Source organism: Triticum urartu, chromosome 5 (assembly GCF_003073215.2).
Source record: "Triticum urartu cultivar G1812 chromosome 5, Tu2.1, whole genome shotgun sequence".
Lineage (NCBI taxonomy): Eukaryota > Viridiplantae > Streptophyta > Magnoliopsida > Poales > Poaceae > Triticum > Triticum urartu.
The window spans coordinates 15,268,331-15,290,697 of NC_053026.1; positions in this window are offsets into that span (position 1 = coordinate 15,268,331).

Below are 22,367 nucleotides of genomic sequence, written 5' to 3' on the forward strand. Positions count from 1 at the left end.
GGTAGCACACAAAGTGTTCCTCCGGTAAACGGGAGTTGCATAATCTCATAGTCATAGGAACATGTATAAGTCATGAAGAAAGCAATAGCAACAAACTAAACGATCATCGTGCTAAGCTAACGGATGGGTCAAGTCAATCACATCATTCTCTAATGATGTGATCCCGTTAATCAAATAACAACTCATGTCTATGGTTAGGAAACATAACCATCATTGATTCAACGAGCTAGTCAAGTAGAGGCATACTAGTGACATTCTGTTTGTCTATGTATTCACACATGTACTAAGTTTCCGATTAATACAATACTATCATGAATAATAAACATTTATCATGATATAAGGAAATACAAATAGCATTATTATTGCCTCTAGGGCATATTTCCTTCAGTTTCCTCCATGTAAAGAAAGAGTAAGATATACAATTTCCTAAATCCTTACATTTTGATTATGGCAAAACTTTTTCAGGTACTAATTAGCTTTTCATGATTTGTTTTAAACCAACGCCATCACTCATTGGTTTAGATATAGTGATCATTTTTATTCTAGCATCTTGTAAGAGCTTTTGTCGGACAAAGAAGAATAATTCTAGAGAAGATAGATGAGTATGTGGCCCACTGGATATGTATGTGCCATCAACCATGTCATTTCCCATCTGAATGGTAGTAGTCATTTTTCATTTACTTGGTGCTCTTAATTCTCTCATGTAATGTGCAGCTTTCATTCATATCCCACCTACCAATGTTCAATTCCACACTACCTATATAATTTCAACAAGATCAGCCTCTCCTCTCATCGATATTACTATCCTCCTCCTTGATCTGATTCTCACTTGCACAACAAGCTAGCTTGGAATGAGATGATCTTTGTTCCATTTTAATCTCCTCATCTGATGATCAATCACATTTAAATTATCTAGAAATGGGAGGTGTCAGGATCAGAACCTTCCCTTATGTGTCAGAATATCTAGAAATTAGGGGCCACATCTCATGTCGTCCACATGCTCCATTTCATAGTTCACTTGAAGAATGTGTTTTGTGCGCTTAAGGTGACCAGATTACCCAGCTGTTTTGCTTTGTTCGTTGGTGGGGCTTGATTTTGATATCGAGGGACATGGACACAAAAAATGGTGCCTTTGTAGTGTTCGACTTGTTCAGCACTACGTCAAAGCCAGTGGCTTATGGGCCAGAGCGTGAGTTTGCGATTCCTGGGTTGGGGTCTGGGAATTCCAGGGTTGTAACTAGTCCATCCTATCTCCGGAATGGGATAGAATTAAGCTGGAATTCTTCTATCAATTCTGACAGAACACCTAAGGAAACCCATGCTGATTCTAAAGTGGCTATATGTAAGGAGGGGGCTGCAGCTTCCAATGCAACTCCTAGCACAAAGCCTCCCAGGCAAGTGCTGGATCTCTGAGCTAAATCAGCCCGTTGGATCGCCTAAACTGAAGCAAGCACGTGCTATGCACGAGCCAATCTTCTTTCCTAAATGATGCATGGTCTCCCCAGCTTACATCGGCACCACCCCTGAAGGCAATATGTGGAAAGATCAATCTGCAGAGACCTCTTCATATAGAAGTAGGACTGTTTCTACTGTACTAGTAATCTTGCATGCGCATCGCATTGTTGACAACTATAAGTTCAATCAAAGTATATTCAAACTTCATTAAAACTGAAGTTGAGAAAACAAATTCTTTTTTGAGCTCATGCCCCGAATAGAAACTATGCATAAGGGAGCAAGGTGGAACTATGTATAAGAACGCTCTCCTCTACTTTACGAAAGTATGATGTTGATTAGTTAAGCACAACCTTATGGACGGGATGGTTGGATGGGAGTTCGACCCCTCACGGCTACAACCATTTTTTTAAGGATTCGTTAGGCCATGATGCAGGCTGCGGGCGATGAACTAGCTGAGACCCAATCGGGACTTGTCAGCCACACGAGACGTGATCAAGAGAATCAGGATGGACCAAAAAATCGGATGGGTCACATGTGGATGGAAAAAAAGGCAGGTGGGTCCCATGACAAAAGGACGAAAAATTGAGAGACTCAGTTCCATCTATTATTAGGCATAGATGGGGCACACCTTTCATCTTATCACTTTTGTCATATCACTTGATTTTATTATTATTTTGACCTTTTTTTCCTTATAAAAGCAATTCTAGCTAGTGCCCATCATAGCCTCGGTATGGACGCCTTCTCATACTATACAACTGGAAACCTTCATGGTTTCCCTCCCTTGCATTAGACATATCATTCCTCCTTACTCTTACGGTACCATTCCTCCTTTAGTCTTCAACAAAGCCACATTTTCTAAATTATGGAGTTTTTTTTTTCAAAATGGAGGAATAGCCCCGGCCTCTTCATCTCTTGATGCACACAGCAATACTCAAATATGTTGTTGGCCTCCTCTCAGATTTGTCAAAGAATTGTCCAATTTTACCAGCACCATGTTCTCCATCAGCATCTCTTCACTATTCCACAAATATATCTAGGAATGGAAGGAATCAAGAACAAAGTGATAACCCAAATGCAACCTATGGCAGAAATATCTGTTGCAGTAGCTACATGATACTTATTTTGAGTTGCCAATCGGAATACATGCCAATATTTTTGTAAACTATTCTATATCCGCTAGCTAGCTCGGGCTCATTACGCAAGACGGTTTCTTAGCATAAATTCTAACGATGTGGGTGTTAATAGGACTTTTGATGCATGAAGTATCATAGTATATCTTATGTCTTCTCGCTTCCCGCTATCTTCAATTGATCTATATATGGGCCTTTTTCTTGTATCACCTTATAAGATGTTGGATCTCGTAAACACTATAATAATTTAATTAAAGACTGCATGAATCAATAGATGTAGAGGTCGTGGGTGTTATCCCTCTTTTTAGAAGAAAAAAGTTCTCGCTCTATAGGCTACAATGCCTTGGATCTGCATGTCGCCGAAGAAAATGTTTGTTGGGAAATAATGGCCTGGAGTACACACTAGATCGATTGGAACGGGTGGATACATCACAACGTGAAATGCTCATGACATGTGTATAGAGGGTGTGGCATTGTCATATGTTGGGAAACGTAGCATGCAATTTAAAAAAAAATCCTACACTCACGCAAGATCTATCTAGGAGATGCATAGCAACGAGAGGGGGAGAGTGTGTCTACGTACCCTCATAGACCGAAAGCGGAAGCGTTTGACAACGCGGTTGATGTAGTCGAACTTCTTCTCGTTCCGACTGATCAAGCACCGAATGTACGACACCTCCGAGTTCTGCACACGTTCAGCTCGCTGACGTCCCTCGAACTCTTAATCCAGCAAAGTGTCGGGGAAGTAGATGAGTTTCGTCAGCACGACGGTGTGGTGACGATGATGTTGATGTGATCCACGCAGGGCTTCGCCTAAGCACTACAAAATTATGACCAGGGGTGTAAACGATGGAGGGGGTGCCGCACACAGCTAACAATTGATCTGATATGTGCTAGGAGCCTCCCCCCCCACACACACATATATAGATGGGAGGGAGGGAGGAGCAGCCAAAGAAGGCGCCCAAGTAGGAGGAATCCTACTTGGAGTCCCTCCCAAGCCCCCCCTCCCCCCCTGTCATATATAACCGAGGTGGAAGGAAAGAGGGGGGAGAGGGAAGGAAGTAGGAATCATAATCCACACTTTCCTTGCCCTCCCCTCTTTCCTTCTCCTTCTCATTGGGCTGGCCTCTATAGGGATGCACCAGGGCTGGTGTGTTCCCTCATTTGGCCCATAAGGCCCATATCTTTGCTGGGGGTGCCCGAAACTCCTTTCCGGTGATCCAATAAGTACCCGGTACCCTCCGGAACACTTCGGTTTCCGAATACTATTGTCCTATATATCAATTTTTATCTCTCGACCATTTCGAGACTCCTCGTCATGTCTGTGATCTCATCCGGTATTCCAAACAACATTCGGTCACCAAATCACATAACTCATATTATATTATATCGTCATCGAATGTTAAGCGTGCGGACCCTACGGGTTCGAGAACTATGTAGACATGACCGAGACACCTCTCCAGTCAATAACCAATAACGGAACCTGGATGCCCATGTTGGCTCCTACATATTCTACGAAGATCTTTATCGGTCGAACCGTTATGACAACATACGTAATTCCCTTTGTCCATCGGTATGTTACTTGCCCGAGATTCGATCGTCGGTATCTTCATACCTATTTCAATCTCGTTACTGGCAAGTCTCTGTACTCGTTCCATAATACATCACCTCGTGACTAAATCTTTAGTCGTTTTCTTGCAAGCCTATGGTGTGTATTACCGAGAGGTCCCTGAGATACCTCTCCGATACTCGGAGTGACAAATCCTAATCTCGATCTATGCCAACTCAACAAACACCTTCGGAGTTACCTATAGAGCATCTTTATAATCACCCAGTTATGTTGTGACGTTTGATAGCACACAAGGCATTCCTCCGGTATCCGGGAGTTGCATAATCTCATAGTCGAAGGAATATGTATTTGACATGAAGAAAGCAATAGCAATAAAACTGAACGATCATTATGCTAAGCTAACGGATGGTTCTTGTCCATCACATCATTCTCCTAATCATGTGATCCCGTTATCAAATGACAACTCGTGTCCATGGTTAGGAAACCTTAACCATCTTTGATCAACGAGCTAGTCAAGTAGAGGCTCACTAGGGACACGGTGTTTGTTTATGTATTCACGCATGTATCTAGGTTTCCGATCAATACAATTCTAGCATGAATAATAAACCTTTATCATAAATAAGGAAATATAAGATAACAACTTTATTATTGCCTCTAGGGCATATTTCCTTCACCTTAATGGGGTTACTTAGGTAAACTAGTTTCGGCAGTTGCAAGATCCAAATGATTCCTCTGCAGTTACATAGAGTCTTTACCATTAAAAGCCAGTTCGGATTCACTCCACACCCAGACTGGGTGGAGTGGCGCCGGACCCTACAGCACCTCGGAGTAGGAAGATTGGAGTGGAGCTGGATGTAGCTCAATCCGACGGAGTGGCTAAAACCAAGCTCCGCGCTCCATGTGATCTCCCGCATGATCCTAATTTCTATGTCTCGTGTAGTGACTCATCAACCATGGAACACTAGGGCCATGCCGCTGCCACCCACTAGTGTTGTTCCCCTTCCGTCTAGAACTATACCCTTCTCCTTCTCCAGGCTGACCATGTTTGGAGTAGAGTAAGTTGCCGAACGTGTTATCAACTCCCGATTTGGCGGGAGGAGCCATTAGTCTAGGAGAGGGGAGAGTGGAGTCTAGAGTTGAAACTTGATCAACATGAACCTTTTTTAAAAGATAGGGAAACTCCCTCGGCCTCTGCATCAAAGATCACCATGAACCTGACCTCCTAAATGTCGAACTTCAATTTCTTTGGAAAGCTAAATGGAGGCATAGTTACATACATGCGTGGAAGGATGAACCTATGGTACCAAAGTTTTGCTGGACACGTGAGTTTGCACACTTTGTCGAGGTTTCTTTGTCTTCCGGTTGGATAAGAAACCCACTACTGCGCTTCATCCATGAATTTTCCATGAACTATCGACAGAACTATACTGTCGGTTCTCGATGTGCAATGTGTTCCGAGACAGTACATACCATGGACAATCTTTGGCATGAAAGGGGCTTCGAGGCACTACATATTTATGGTCGTCACTGTGCTAGCTGATCATACTGTGCATACATTGAAATTGCTCTGTTGTTGTGTTAACATCTGAAACATACTAGTAATGTGAAGCGTTGCCACCACAAAGTATATAATGATTCAGGCTAGTTAACTTGCAGAGCTGTACACCCCCGCATTTGTTAAGATATATTCCTACCACCTCCCATTCCTACGCGTAAATGTAAGTTTGAGCGGCAGAGGAGTGAGACAAGACTAGGTAAATGAAGACAAAGATATTTCTTAATCATATTCCTAGCTAGACATCCAGCTGATCATCGTTGAAGATAGCTTGAGGACATATATAGATAAGAGGAGAAGGGAGCATTTGCCAAGATATAACTGTGGTATTTGAAGTATTAGCTGGTCGAAATGGAAACGGTAGGTGTGGAAGATGATCTAAATTCATTAATGAAAAATTCCTACGCTTGCTCCTCATTCTGTAAAAAAAACTATCTCACTCGCTCTTGCCTACTTGTTTGGCACACATGTATGCATCTTTCAACCATGTCATTTTCCATCGGAGTGCTAGTTCTCTTTCATTTAGTTGTTCCCGCAAAATAATCTTTCTTGCAGTTGATTCGCTCAATTCTCTGATGTAGTGTGCATCTTTCATTGAACAGAGATAAGATTTCCACCAACCATGTTCGGCTATGCACACAATATATCCTCACATACGCGAAGAGTAAATAAAAAGTATGATGAGGCAATAACACAAACATGCCCAAAAGAGAAACAACAAAGGTATAAGACACTGCCAAGGAGAGGTGCCAGCTGCTAGGGAGTGCAAAAACATGACGGTCGACCATCTGAAGACCATCCAGCCTGCCACCTAGCTAGCCAGTCACTGTCTCGCCAGCCACATAGCGGGCGCCACTGCTGCACAAAAAACAACAATTTAAACACAGTCAGAACCACGTCACGGGTAGACCTAGCAAATAATACCTAACAAAATCAGCCACTTCCCTCGTCGATATAATAGTCTTGCTCCTCGACCTGCATCTCAGTCGCACAACTAGCTAGCCAGGAATGAGATGATGTACGTTCTGTTATAATATCCTCATCTGATGCTCAATCACATTTAAACTATCTAGGAATGAGAGCCATAAAACCCTACCCTTAGTTGTCAAAATATCATGAAATAAGAGGCCCTGTCTAATGCCTTCGCCATGCTCCATTTCGTAGACCACTTGAAGAATGTGTGATGTGTGTGAACGGCTTACTCAACCAACCAGTTTTTTCCTTTCTTGGCTGCAGCTTGGTTGTCATACTTAGAGTTCTGGACACCTGTTGTTGTGCCGGAGGGCAAGTATGCGATTCGTGGGAGCTTCTAGTAACAGTTTCCATCATTATCCTTGTTTTTCTTGGTCCACTCCATTGCTTAGTCTGTCTTCAGAAGTTACAATTCTAGCATTGCAATTTAAATTATAATCCTCTTTTCTGGTCCTTGCTATTTTGAACATTATTTTGTAGCGGAAATTATGGTCTACATTTCAATTTCAACCATTTCTTCGACATACTAGGCAAGTGCTAGGTGCTGCTAGAGGTGATGTTGACGGTGGATTCCCGGTCTCCACTACCCACAAAGTGTTCAACTATGAGGAGTATGAGCACAATGGCCTTGCACCCACTGCCTCTCTCCTCGACACCTCGAGTTTCCCATTGTTGGCTGCATGATACCGTTCACCGGAATGCTCAAATATAAGCACACCTCCAACCGCCGCAAATTGGGGATCATATGGCACTCTCAGCAAGATCAAAGTCCTAACCAGCTTTTACTTGGCTCAATACCATCTACATATATGCAACTCCAGCTCAAGAACTAGCTAAGAAGGTGATTTATCAGCATTCTATATTTGAGTTGTAAATCAAACTAAATTTTGCTTTTGACAGTTATCGGGGTAAAATATACTTCATTTTTTAGGGAGTGAACATATTATTTATCAAATAAATGCAGCAACTATTCGCCCTATGTCCGGCCCATGTTTTGTATCTACATGGGCCTTCGTGAGGCACGGACCCAACTTCGTGAAACCGCGAACTAAGCACCTACAGAAAGCAAGTTCAGCGGTGGACTCAACGAAAGAATTCCGTGCTGACTTGAACTAACATGAAATTTGCATTAACCTGCCGCTTTTCCCAAAATTTTCATCTCACTTGCTTTTTTACTCTTAATTACATAAAATTGCACGCCAATTTCTACTTTTAAAGTATATTCTGTATGCCTTAATAAAGTGTTACCATCAAGTTTCTCTCTTTAAGCATACAAAGTGACTTAGAAGCGCCACTGGAAAAAGACTTAGAAACGATGATTGTCAAATCTTGATCCAAAGGTTTAAACATGCATGTATGCATTCTGTACTCACCCGCAAGAGTTATGGTGGAGAAATGAAGACGAGTACAGCGGTAGCTTCACGAAAAAATAATTGATCCTTAGTAGTCTTGGTTGTAAACTTGTAATTTCTTCCTAGGTCTTTCTGAGTTTGTGATTTGAGATCCTGTATTATGATTGTAACCAGTATTGTCCTTATCTACTACTAGCAATCATGCCCGTGCTTTGCAACGGGAGAAGACAAACATTGTATGGCCTTAACCCTATACATGAAGGTACACCCCCACCCCCGCACAGAGACACATCAACGTTGTCTATTTCAACATGTCCCACTCGTATCGCCGCTTATTGTCCTTCTTGTCCCGGCCAACCTCTGTGTGTGTGGGTGTGTGTTGTAATTGCGATAAATAGAAAAGGTTAAAAGCTAAAGTGATAGTCTAGAACCTATATATTACCCACAATGTCCTCGCTACATGCAGAAGTTGACAAGTTTCTGAAAACAAATAAACAATTGATTAGTTGCAAATTATAGTTTGCTCAAAATTAAAAGAACAAGTACAAAGAATCATGTTTATCTAACAAAAATGTAGGTTAACATTGCTATTTTGATCTACCTAAACGATGAAAATAAGCATTTACATATTCTAGAGATTCAAAAAGGAAAAAAAATTAAACATATATACATGCTCTTGCTACACTGATTTGTTGGAAATTTTTGTATATTGTGGCAATTGGAGGAGAAACGCAAAGACCTAAAAACCTACGGGCCTGCAAATCGGTTACATGACTACATAGGTCGATAGAATCTAAAATAATGGATGCATTTTCCCTGCAATCAATAATGCAATCATATTGATATTGCCAGGAAAGTAGTTAAAATCATTTAAAGATTTGGGATGAAGATTACAAATCCAATTTGCGATCCATTATATCAATATTATGATGTATTAAGTTGGTTTATACAATTTTTGTTTTGAGAGCTCGTAGTGCAAAAATCGCAGCGAATGAAAAAACTGGCATGAAAATAGGAGAAAAACAAACTAGATGTAGAAGTCAAAAACAGAAAACATCACACTCGTGTGGGACATCTGCATGACACAACATGCCAATGGGCTTGGGCCCATCCGTGAGATCATGTAGGGTATGATTAGTTCTCTGCATGGATTTTGGCCCCCTTGCGTATGCTGCCCTGTAGAGTTTGGCTAGGAAAAGATAGCCTCTAAACCATGTCCTGCACTTTGTTTGCCTGCTCACATTCCATCAGGAGGTTGTTTGATACATGGCGTCTGGTTAGCAGCAGTTGAGGGTTCTTGTTGTGAAGACACAATTACTTGCCATTTGTTTGCTCGAAGCCTAATTTTGCAGTCACCCCTTCTCATTTGTGGCGTAAATAGCACAAAATACACTACACAGGTAGTACAAAATTAACATTATTTTAGTCCTAACTACTAAATAAATGTCAGTTCGTTCTATTCTTCCTCTTCTTTTTCTTTTTCAAATCCTTGTGCTATCTCTGTTAACCCAAATTGTGTCAGCCCACTCCAACCTTTTGCTCTTTCAAGATTCATTGTCATGTGCCTCCATACTATATATGGTCAGAACGAATATCATTAGGCAACACGTCGTACTCCTCCGGCACATACTGATCAAGACCCCATTCTTAGAAGATCCAGTTATGGAGAGTGCAACATGCAAGAACAATTTTAAATTTGGTGGGGAAAGCATGAAATTCCTTCTGACCAAGGATAGTAAATATATACAAAAAAGGGTTTCCCCCGCTTTATAGATAAAGCACCATCACCAACACAAGCGAGTAACATACAAACGCACTCCACCACCACACTCAACGCACGCACCCAAGGCGAGATACAAAGGTGCCGAGCACCGAACACAACACCCCAACGACGACTAAGCACCCTAATGATAAGCCGAAAACCACCATGAAGATGAACAATCAATCGAGGAGCGATGAGCCGGACACGACCAAAGCGGGGACTCCAAGACGACGCCCTCAAGAAGGATACGACCTTAGAAAGCCGTCATCGTCTGATCCAGAGGATCAAGTTTTCACCCGGAGTGACGCGTAGGAGGTGGGAGCACCACGACGAAGCCTGCAGGGAGGGGAACGACGTCCGCGGACGCCGCCTTCGTCGGCCAGTACCGGGACTGGTCAAGTGGTGAACCCCGGTGCTCCAACCTCTCCGTCGCAACCCCGCTCCGCCAACCACCCGCAGCCATGCCTCCCAAGCGACCGTGGCTGCCCGCCCGCACCCGAGCCGCGCGGTCAGCCCACGACCAACGTGCCTCCCGCCGCCAGAGCCGCCGCTCTGCCTCCAGACCACCCTGATGATCACCAAAGGCCGAGACTTTGAGCAAATCCGCATCCAAACTGCCTCCGAGACCGCCGGCCAACCACCTCCGCCTCGAGCAACGCCGGAACCGAGAACACATGAGGATGGGGAAGGGGGGAGGGGGAGGAATGGCCCACGGCCACGACCGGCAACCACTTGGGCAGGCGACGGAAGCTCCGCAACGGAGCTCCCGTCCCTCCAACCAGCTCCCCGCCCCGAAACCACCGGTTTCGCCCCACCCTGCCATAGGTCCGGCCCCGCGCGAGACCACGGCAGTGGCCCATGGCCGGAGCAGAGGAAGCAGAGCGCTCGCCGCCACGCTCATGGATGACCACCGGAGGGATCTCCCGTGCCGTACGACGCCGACCAGCCGCAAGGGCCCGACCGGGCAGCGGCGCACACATCCACCAGCTGCTACACCCCCCCCCCCCCCCCCCCCCCCCCCCCCGCCCACGAGCCATTGCAGGAGAGGCCGACCGCGACCCAGGTCGCCCGCGACCCGCGGCTCCGGAGGCGGATCTGGGCGCGCCGCCGGATGCAGCCGCCGCCACCACCGACCTCCAGCCCGCACCACCTCCGCGCTGCCCGTCGCATCGCCGCCACGCCCCGTCGCCGGCCCACGCCGGAGCGCCGTCGAGCTACTACGCCCAGCGCCAAGCGCCGCATCCGGGCTGAGGCATCCGGCCCGCGCCGTACCCCTCGAGCGCGGAGACGAGAGAGCCCCGCCGCCGCCTGCGACGGGCGGGCTTTGCCCGCTCGCGCCCTCCGCCGGCGGCGAGGGAGGAGGGAGTGGGGGAGGGAGCGACCGGCGGCGGCGCTAGGGTTAGGCCCCCCGGACGCCTTCGGGAGCGTCGCGGGAGGAAAAGAGGAAAAGAGAATTCTGGCTTTGTTTTCCTCGTGATAGTAAATATATTCTTCAAAGCACCAAATGCCCCCTCAACTATAACTCCAAGTCTAGAGTGTTTGAGATTGACACTTAGGCAGTGGTCTTAGTATAGTTCCTACCAAAGAACTCACTGAGATGGTAGCTCATAACCTAGGAATATGTTGAGTAGTGCTCGGCATACATGCCACATGGCATGATATGGTAGCTCGTAGCCCAGGACTATGTTGAGTACAATACTTGGTATACATGATAGTTATGCCAGGCATAGTACTCGCATACTCCAGTGGGATGTGGCAACACCGTTTTTGTCGTTTACTTTATTATCACTAGTAGGGAAACCCCTTATAGGATCTTGCCAGTAGCAGTGTTCGTCTAAAAAAGACGTGGCTGCTAGTTCGACCAACTACTAGCGGCGTCCAGGAAAATAATGGGTGCTTCTACTGGTTTAGATCTAGCAGCGTTCTGGAGAAATAAACGCTACTAGCGTTATACACCAAGGAAGGTATTCTGCCTCGAAACACCAGCAGCATTTGGGGAAGGCAGACGCCACTAGTTGGCAGTGAACTAGCAGCGTTCGGCGAAGGCAGAAGGCGACAAAACTAACTTGGATCAACACACCAGTCGAATACATGTTTTGTACTCGGCATAGTATTTGTCGAGCACGTGTGAAAAAAGCAACCTTCATACACCACTATGTCGGCCAGGTGTATTTTTTTTTTCAGGCAAATCAGAGAGCTTTATTCAACAAAAGTGTTCCCCGGGCAATCAGCCAAAAGGCTGGTTACCAAAAAACTAGGGGTCTCCTCGAGCCAACACTCGGTCACATTCAATGTGCATGCACGTTTTGCACATAGATATGCCGGTAAGTTTGCTGACCTGTTTACATGTTGAATCTCAAAAACAGAAAAATCACTACTAAGCTCTTCTATTTCATCTATGATAGGAGCCACAATTGAACATGAATTGTGGCGTGTATGCCAGAGTTGCACTAACTCATGACAGTCAATCTCTATTATCACATGCGATAGGCCTCGAAGTTTTGCAAATAGCGTTCCTTCTCGCATTGATAGGGCTTCCATTATTAGAGGATCGGATATAGCACCGAATGGCTTGCACCAAGCTCCTAGTAGCGCGGACGTGGACCGGGCAATGCCACCCGCTCCTCCTCGACCCTCTGCCACATTGAGTGCTCCATCGCAAGATATCTTGGTCATACCTGATTCGGGCGGTCTCCATCCATGACCGGGTAACACAGTCGCTTCATTGCGGGGTAGCTCCAGCAGCGCTAGGGCCTCCCGGGTAGACCTAATGGCGGCTGTTGGGTCTCTCCCCTCTTCCCCATGTTTGATCCGGTTGCGGGAGTGCCAGATCGTCCACATGATGGTGATGATCTTTGCGCGATCTTCATCCCTGATCCGATCGCCACACAGTATATCTCTGGCCCACGAGCGTGGGTGTAAATGAGGGAGTATGAGATCAAACCAAGCGCTAGCTTCGCTCCAGAAACGTTCGTGCGTGTGAGCATTGTATTAGGGCATGCATGAGATCCTCCTCTCTTGCCATGCACACTTTACAAGTGTCTTGAACTGAGATGTTGTGGCCGGAGATGCTCGCCGGAACACCTCCCTCTTCTCTCTTTCTCTCGTTCTCTCACTCTCTGAATCTCAAGCGAAAAAGAACAGAGACAGGTAGTTTTTGTGCAGCGCAAGTTCTGCTGCTTTTCGGTTTCTTTGATCCCTTTATTCAGCGATCCTAGTGGTGTCGTAATGCTCGCAACAAACTCCATCGTGCCCGCGCCATCCCACGGGCGAAGTTGTGCAGCTGGCCTACTCCCTATCCGCACGGAGCACACAACGAGACGTGCCCTCATGCGCTAACTGAAAAACGGAAAAAAAGTCTGAATGTTTCTGAAACTACTGAAGAAACCTGAAGAAAACTAACACCTAGCATTATTTTCGCGCAGCTGAAATACCCAACAATCTCCCCCTAATTCAGGTGCGCCCCCTGACCTCGAGGATGCCGATCTTCTTGCACAGCTCCTGGAAACGAGTCCGCCCAAGTGCCTTGGTCAAGATGTCGGCCTTCTGATCGCTAGATCGGACGAACTCGACCACCACAGTACCCTTCTCGATATGATCACGAATGAAGTGGTATCTGAGGTCGATGTGTTTGCTCCTGTCATGCAGAACAGGGTTCTTCCCAAGCGAGATAGCTGATTTGTTGTCAATGAAAATTTTAACTGCCTTCGTACCTTGGTTCAGCAGTTCTCCAAGCATGCGCGCCAGCCAAATCCCTTGGCAGGCCGCGGTTGAACCAGCAATGTATTCTGCCTCGCAAGAGGAGGGCGCCACCACTCTTTGTTTCTGTGATTGCCAACTGATTGGACCGCCACCGAGGAAGAAGATTGCTCCAGAAGTGCTCTTCCTGTCGTCCAGATCGCCGGCCATGTCAGAGTCGCTGAAACCCTCGAGCTCTAGGCGATCACCGCGGCGATAGGTGCAGCCCACAGTGAGCGTCCCAGCGATGTACCGGAGGATGTGCTTCACGGCGGCGAAATGCTCTGAAGTCGGCGCCTCCATGAAACGGCTTGTGAGGCCAACTGCATAGGTTATGTCAGGGCGTGTGTGTACCAGGTACCGAAGGCTGCCGATGATGCTCCTGTAGAGCATGGTGTCGGCGAGTGGCGCTGAGCTCGCCTTGCTCAACTTGCAGTTTGGTTCAAGCGGCACATGGCTCGTATTGCAGCCGGCCATGCCCGCCTTGTCCAGCAGCTTCTCAGCGTAAGACGCCTGGTTGATAGTGATGCCGAGCGTGCTCTGGTGCACCTCGAGGCCGAGGTAGTATCTCAACAGTCCGAGGTCACTCATCTCGAACAGGTGCTTCATTTCTTCCTTGAAACGACGCAGCTCCTGTAGGTTTGCTCCGGTGATGACCAAATCATCCACATAGACACCGACGAGCAGCTGAGATGCTCCGGTGCCGCGCATGTACACAGCATGCTCAGTCCTGCTGCGAGTGAAGCCCAATGATGCGAGGCTGCTGTCCAGTTTGGAGTTGCATGCCCGCGGAGCTTGCCGGAGACCATAGAGCGCCTTCTCTAGCTTGTACACCTTCTCCTCCTCGCCCCGCCGTGCAAAACCAGGGGGCTGCGCCACATACACCACCTCTTCAAGAGTGCCGTTCAGGAAAGCCGATTTCACGTCCATATGGTGCACTTCCCATCCTCGGTGTGCGGCAATGGCCAGGAGTACGCGCACGGACTCCAGGCGTGCAACCGGCGCGAAAACCTCTTCAAAATCCACGCCGGGCCACTGGACGTACCCTTTCGCCACCAGTCTGGCCTTGTACTTGACAACAGTGCCGGCGGCGTCCTTCTTCAGCTTAAACACCCATTTTAAACCAATGGGCTTCTCTCCGGGAGGAAGATCCACGAGCATCCAGGTATTGTTGTCGTGAATCGCCTCCAGCTCATCCATCATGGCGCGCCGCCACTGCTCATGTGGAGCCGCCTCGGCGAAGTTTCCGGGCTCTTCGCCGGCCATGAGGTGCAGCACCTCCTCATCACGGTCCTCGTCAGGTTGCAGTGGCACCCCCCACGCGTACCAAGGATCTCATCCATCATCCGGTAGCGGTGCGGTGCGTCTGGGTCGTCGTCGTTGTCGAAGAGGTCAGGGCGCTCTACCGGCGGCGACACGAACACCGGGCCGCCATTCGGAGTAGCAGGAGTCCCACTAGTGCCGCCCGCCATGGTGGCCGGAGAAGGAGTTCTCGAGCCTCCTCCGGATGCGCTGGTCGTGTCCGTGTCAGCCAATCCTGGGGACGCGGCTCGCATGCCCGACGCCCCAGTCGTGTCCACCGGCGCGCTGTCGCTGGCCCCCTCGTACACAGGGTAGTGCACAACGAAAGAGCCAGCCGACGCGCCTGCAGGCTCTTTGCTCCAGTCCTAGCTCGCCTCCTCGTTGAAAACGATGTCGCGGCTCACGTGGACGCGCTTCGACATAGGGTCGTAAACGCGGTACGCCTTGCTGACCTGTTCATACCCGATGAACACCATGGGAGTGCTTCGTCCTCCAACTTCTTCAGATGAGGCCGTGCTGTTTTGACATGAGCAATGCATCCAAATACACGAAGGAAATGCACGTCTGGTTTCCTACCGAACCAGGCCTCGAAAGGTGTCATGCCGTCGACGCTGCGGGTGAAGCTGCGGTTTAGCACGAACACCGCCGTGGTCACCGCCTCCCCCCAGAAGAACGCCGGCATGTTCTTGGCCTTCATCATGCTCCGAGCCATCGCCACCACCGTCTGGTTGCGATGCTCCACCACACCATTCTGTTGTGGTGTGTAGGGCGCCGTCAGGTGGCGCTGGACGCCATGGTCGGCGAAGTGCGCGACGAGAGCGTTGGACGTGAACTCGCCGCCGCGATCGGTGCGCAGCGTGCGCAGCTTGCGGCTTGCCTCCCCCTCAGCGCTAGCTTGGAAGCGCTTCAGAGCAGCCGCTGTCTCGTCCTTCGAGGTGAGGAGGACCAGCCACATGTAGCGGCTGCAGTCATCGACCAGCAGGAGAAAATGACGCCGGCCGCTGGGAGTCGCCGGCGCGATGGGACCGCACAGGTCACCATGTACTAGCTCGAGCTGCTTCTCAGCTCTGTACTTGGCCTTCTGGGGGAATGGGATGCGCCGCTGCTTGCCGGCGAGGCACGCTTCACAGAGCTCGCCAGTGTGCTCTATGAGAGGAAGGCCACGAACCAGTCCTCCACGCGCCATCCGTTGGATCGCCTCGAAGTGCAGGTGACCCAGGCGGCCATGCCACTTCCAGGCCTCGCCGTCATGACGCAGCGACAGACACGCAGGAGGTACAGGGGTCATGTCCAATTTGTACAAGCGATTGGACGCACGGTGTACCTTTACCAGGAGCTTCTGGCGTGGATCGAAGATCGTCATGTTCCCGCCGCGGAGACGGATGTCGCAGCCGAGCTCATCCAGCTGCCCCAGGCTCACCACGCTGCTCTTCAGGTGTGGGATGTAGTAGACGTCAGTGAGGGCGCGCTGCACGCCGCCATCCACCTTGAACGCGATCGTCCCGCGTCCTCGGATGTGCACCACCGAGCCGTCGCCGAAACACACAGTGCCGGTGACTCTCTCATCCAGCTCGGCGAAGATGTTGCGATCCCCGTTCATATGGTTCGAGGCACCCGTGTCCAAGAACCAGGTGGTCTCCCGTGGCGCGTCGACGACGCCGGGAGTGATCTCCGCCTGCTGCTCGTTGAGGAAGACGGGGAGCGAGGCCCTTGCCTCCCCTGTGGCCAAGGCCCCCGCCATGGCGGTGGAGACAGGGCCTGGTGTAGGAGAGTCGAGGCCCGCTGCTGTGACCGCAGAGGCCTCCGCCGTGGTGATCCCCACCATCTCCATCAGGAGGAACGCCGGGTCCGCGTCCTCGTCCGCCTACACGAGGTGAGCTTCCTCGCGCTTCTTCTTCCTGAAGTCACGGGCCCAGTGCCCTTTGATGCCGCAGTAGCGGCACGTGTCCTTGTCTCCGCCGCTCTTGTCGACATTGTCAGCACCGCACCCGCCCTGCGGACCTTCGCGGCCGCCGCCGCGGCGTCCACCGCGGCCACGCCGGCCACCGCGTCGGTTGTTTCCTCGCCCGCCGGAGGACGATCCACCGTCCCCCTGAGCCGAGCGCTTTCGTGCGTCCCACTCCTCCTCGGTGAGAAGCAGGCGGCCGCCGGATTGAGACTCGGCGGCGTTTTCGCTGATCCGGTCTTGCATGACGCGGAGGCGACCAGTGACCTCGTCCAGGGACAGGGTGCTCACGTCGAGGAGAGTCTCGATCGCGATGGCGACCTGCGCGTACTGTTGAGGGACAACGCGCAGGAACTTGGCAACCACGCTGGACTCCTGGACGTTATCGCCGAGGGAGCGCAGGTTCGCGGCGAGGGTGGAGATGCGCATCGAGAAGTCGTCGATCGTCTCCCCGGAGCGGAACGAGATGCTCTCGAACTCGCGCCGCAGTCGCTGTGCGTTTGCCTCTCGCACCCGAGAAGCTCCCATGCGCTGGGACGCGATCGCCTCCCACGCCTCCTTGGCGTTGGCCTTGGCGCCGATCGGACTCACCATGTCCGGCGGGAGACCGCGCAAGATCACGGCCATGGCCTTGCGCTCGTCACGGAAAGGTGCATCGCCGGTTTCCACGGCAGCCCACCAGCCCTCGGCCTGCAGGTTTACCTTCATGAGCAGAGCCCATTCTGCATAGTTGGTGCGCGTCAACGTAGGGTAGACTCCGGCGGAGCTCGTCTCCCGGATCACCTGTTGGTGCACCACCATCTCGCCGGTGCGGCGAGTCCTGCTCCTGCCCCGGGCTGGCGACACTGCTCTCCTGCACGGAGGAGTCTCCGAACCCTGCCGGGCGTTCGAGCCGTCGCCACCGGACGACATGATCCCGAAGATGACCTGGCTCTGATGCCAAGTGTGGCCGGAGATGCTCGCCGGAACACCTCCCTCTTCTCTCTTTCTCTCGTTCTCTCACTCTCTGAATCTCAAGCGAAGAAGAACAGAGACAGGTAGTTTTTGTGCAGCGCAAGTTCTGCTGCTTTTCGGTTTCTTTGATCCCTTTATTCGGCAATCCTAGTGGTGCCGTAATGCTCGCAACAAACTCCATCGTGCCCGCGCCATCCCACGGGTGAAGTCGTGCAGCTGGCCTACTCCCTATCCGCACGGAGCACACAACGAGACGTGCCCTCATGCGCTAACTGAAAAACGGGAAAAAAAAGTCCAAATGTTTCTGAAACTACTGAAGAAACCTGAAGAAAACTAACACCTAGCATTATTTTTGCGCAGCTGAAATACCCAACAGATGTGGCGGTGCTTGAGGGTACATTCATCAGGTAGAATCCCCCGCAAAACCCTCCACCAAAACACTCGTACCTTTGGGATCACTTTGAGTTTCCACAGGGCTGCCCACATCTGTTTATCATCCATTGAAGCACCGGTACCCGTCCCTTCTTCTAGAGCTATACGCTCGTTTTGATTCACTAGAGCACGGTACGCCGATTTAACAGTGTAGTTACCTGATCGTTCAAAGGCCCAAGCATAGAAATCCTGTCCTCCCCCCCTCCTGATTGGTATATTGAGAATAGCATCAGCATCTAGGGCGATAAAAGTTGTCCTTATGAGATCTTGCCTCCATGACCAATTTTCGGTGTCAATGAGATCCGAAACTGTCTGAACATTAGTGTTAGGAGGTCTCAACAAAGGTTTCATGGAGATAGTTCCGGGAATCCACTTGTCCGTCCATACATCAATGGAGCTCCCGTATCCCACTCTCATAACAAGTCCCGCTTGTAAAGCTTTCCTGCCAGCAATAATAGCTCGCCAAGTAGCGGACGCTGATTTGGGAACAGTAGCATGCAAGAAATCTATGTCATGAAAATAGCAGCCTTTCATTACCCTTGCGCACAGAGAATTAGGGTTCGTCATAAACCGCCACCCATGCTTCCCGAGTAACGCAATGTTAAACTGTTGGGGATCACGAAATCCCATACCACCTGGCACTTTGGTGTAGCCAGATTCTTCCAGGACACCTAATGTAGAGCATTTTTGTCAATGGAGCTGCTCCAAAAGAATTTTGCCATTGGTGACGTCAAACTCTTGCACACCTTTTTTGTTAATAAGAATGTGCTCATAGAGTACGTTGAGATGGCCTATACATAGGGATGTCGGCTAGGTGTATGTCGAGCCGACTTTGCCAACTGTACATAGTACCCGACATACACAATGCCGAGTATATTTCTTCCTTCGCCGAGCACCCTCCATGCTCGGCATATAATGGTTTTTCCACGAGTGCATGGTGTTATTACTTTACTCCATAATGAAGATTAGTGAAGCTAATAAGATACAACAATATAAGCCTAGATGTTTGTTATTCGCGCGCGCGCGCACACACACACACAAATGTTTGTTGAAGTGTTCATAAAAATGGATGGCTAAAACCATGGATCTAAGAGATGGTCCCTATGTGGATAAAAAAATTAGTTTGCAAGAAAATGCCTTCATGAAAAGAGGAGCATTGTTTTTTTAGAGGGAAAAGGAACATTATTGATGACATTATTTCTTTAGACAAAAGCATGCAGCATTTCCATGTCAGGGTTTAGGGTTTAGAAAAATCCTAACTAAACTGGTACTTCCTCATTAGACGTCGCCAAGTCAGAGGCTTTAATGAAAAATAGTGCAATTGGGTTAAACAAATTTTGTATAATGGTACTATCTCTGCCATAGTCAATGACAGGGTGGGAGCCAACGTTGAAAGTGCAAAAGTGATGAGAGAGGAGACACCTTCTCACTTTTCCTTTTTAATATGGGAGTCGAGTTTTTACTTAAGATGATTTTGAAAGCCCAAAAAATTAACTCATGAATGGCGTAGCACCTAATTTAATTGAAAATGGGGTGGATGTGCTCCAGTATGTGGATGATACTATTATCTGTATTTCTCATGAACCTCACAAAGTTGTGAATTTGAAATTATTTTCTATATGTTTGAGTTTATGTCCAGCTTTAGAATTAACTATCTTACGAGCGAGTTTGTTTTCTATTGGTGGTGACAATAGAAAATTGAGGCCGAAATAGAGGCGGAGAAAGGGGAATGAAAAGTTTTTTGTTTTTTGTTCAATGCAATTAGGTTGAACTTAATTACTTTATGTATGGTTATACTCGTGTTTGCAACGTAGTTTGAGTCAAATTGAGCTATCGATAATCACTTTTTGTTAAATTTGTTTTTACGGAGTTAAGTCTAGGGATCGGCTAGAAACCAATTTTATTTGGCGGTCCAAATATAAGGAGTTAATGGATAAGAGGCCGTAATCCGCCCCAAAAAATTTCTCCCTAAAATTTCCAGTTCACACCGAGCTGTTTCTCCATGAGGTTGCATGCTCGGATCCTCCGGACATCAACCTGGACAGTCCAACCACCGCCCGGACATCCGGCTTGCTTCCCAGATTATCTGGCTTCTAACTGACTAAACTGAGTTTTTCTCCATCATTTTTGCCCCTTTTTTCACCCTTCTTCTCCATTTTTCCTTGGTTCTTTGAGGTTTCGAGCTGCGGTTTTCCCGTCTCTTGCTACTCTAAATTATAAGGGATTGGTTAGAAATGCTCTCATAGAGGTGGCAGCTTAGGCAGGGCGGAGCAACGAGGCGCATGCAGTATTGCCTTGAAGGAGCAAGATATTCGACCGATGGCAAAAAGAAAATTGAAGGAAAGTTACAAATAATTGCCCCCAAATTATGGAAGAAATTGTCTCTTTTTTTAACACAGTATAGACACAAGCGCGCATATATACGCGCATATGCTCACCCCTATGAACACTAACACGCACACCCTACCCTATAAGCACCTCCAAGAAATTGAGCCGGCATATCATCTTGAGATTTACAATGTCTCCTCTCACTGTAAGCGTATCGCCAGAATCCTGAAATAAATTTAAAAATAAATACGAGCACCAGGATTTGAATCTTGATGGGCTAGGGACCACTGTCCTCCTAACCAACGAACCACAGGTTGGTTCGCAATTATGAAAGAACTTGTCAAAAAATCAGAGAACCCGTAAGTCAGAACAATATTTGGGTGTTCCAAAAGAACGGACACGTGCACGTATACAGCCGAGTGTGATGCGTGATGGACGCCGCATAGAACGGAGGTACCGATCATGTGGCATGCAATGGGATGAGCTAGCTAGCGTCTCCCACTTCGGTTCCTTTCGTCGCCTCCCACATTTTCTACAAGGCCAGCCAAGAATTTCTTGCCAGTTTCCTCACTACAAATCAATGCAACGCCAGAGGTCTGCCCTTCGTCTCCATCCATCCACACGTCTGTATAGTACCATAATCATCTTCCAAGAACTTGCACATGAGACAATATTTTATTTCGTCTTCCTCTGCAATAGTGGCTCCCAAAATATGATGGCTAGCACATTACGTCGACGTATAGTCAAGACCGATCAAGGAAAAGTTCGGCGTACACCGTACGTTGTGTGTGTGTGACGTGACGCCTCGATCGTGTAGCAAGCTGGCAAGTCTGTCACGTGAGGATCATGCATGTGGAAGTCTTGTCTAAGAAAGAAAGAGCGCCAGTCAAGGCTAGAAGAAAACTTGCACAAGCAAGCGAACGTGTGCGTACGCATGGATAGATATACATCACGAACGTGAAATATGGCCCCTTTCCCACAACTAGCTATACAGGATATTTCGGATATGCACATTAACTGTCTTCATTGTTCTTATGAAAGTTGGCAATGAAAGTTTGGTTGTTCCCCACATATACCATGTGGTGCACATTAATTGCGTCTAACCTGATTCCCATAATTTTATGCCAAATCCAATAATACAACATCTCAACCCGAAATTTTGCACGGGCACCACCGATTTGTGCATCTTGAATGACAAAAAAATCAGCTTTAAAAAAAAGAATCTGTTGTCCTATTTTATTTTAGGGTTCTTGGGGTGCAGATGTGCCCACGCACCGAATTGAATTAGCGATGTTGTTGTTGTTGCTGCTACTACTACAATCATTTTTATTATTCAAAGTCGAACTATGAACTAGTTTTATCTAACAGCCCGACTATGAGACTACTTGTACTTAATACTACTTGACAGGTTGGAAAATATGTTTTTTTTTGCATGAGACTAGTCAAAATGTTTGACTGGTCGGCAACGGGATAGGAGAAATCCCAACTTCAATCAACAATTGATTGTACTCCCTCCATTTATTTATACAAGGTTACTGTGGGATATACGTTTTGCATCTATACAAGGCCAACAACAGTGATCGAGGAAAGAATTAATGATATTTTCTCGTAGTAGTAACATGTTTAATACTTGTATACATGCTATCATGATGACACTAGCTACTTCCTCCACTCAGTTTCCTTACATGCATGTTGCGTATTAATGATCCCAGTAAACGAAAAAAAGTCAACTTGCAAAATATGCATTAAATTTTACCTTGGTACCTACAATCTAAGTTTGTGGCCTTGTATATAAAAATGGAGGGAGTGTGCATGTTGAATTTTCAAACACTTATTTTTTACAAACTTGTCAAATCCAACCAACTCAAAAAC